Source organism: Anolis sagrei, chromosome 5 (genome assembly GCF_037176765.1).
Source record: "Anolis sagrei isolate rAnoSag1 chromosome 5, rAnoSag1.mat, whole genome shotgun sequence".
NCBI classification, from domain to species: domain Eukaryota; kingdom Metazoa; phylum Chordata; class Lepidosauria; order Squamata; family Dactyloidae; genus Anolis; species Anolis sagrei.
This window is the reverse complement of record NC_090025.1, coordinates 104,487,719-104,488,252: the sequence shown is the minus strand read 5'-3', so window position 1 is coordinate 104,488,252 and position 534 is coordinate 104,487,719.

Below are 534 nucleotides of genomic sequence, written 5' to 3'. Positions count from 1 at the left end.
TTTTCGGGCTATATGCCCATGTTCTAAAAGCATTCTCTCCTGACGTTTCGCCTGCATCTATGGCAAGCATCCTCAGAGGTTGTGAGGATGCTTGCCATAGATGCAGGCAAAACGTCAGGAGAGAATGCTTCTAGAACATGGCCATATTGCCCGAAAAACCTACAACCCAGTGATTCCAGACATGAAAGCCTTCGACAATAAATCATATAGGGTTTTCCATTATATATATACCAGCCTGTCCTAGCAGCAGAAATCTCCAAAGAAATATTTATTTATTTTATTTATTATTCAAACTTATATGCCGCCACTCCCCTGGGGCTCGGAGCGACTTACAAGAATAGGCTAAAATCTAACACAATTTAAAACAATTTAAAAACAATTTAAAACAACAATATCAAAGATCAAAGGCAAATATGCACTTCTTCATTCATGTGCCTTTTTAGAATGTGAAAAATTTGCACAGCTAGAACAGATATAAATGAGTATCAACCAGACCTCATATATTTGCTGAATACCTGTTTCTAGATGGAGCTC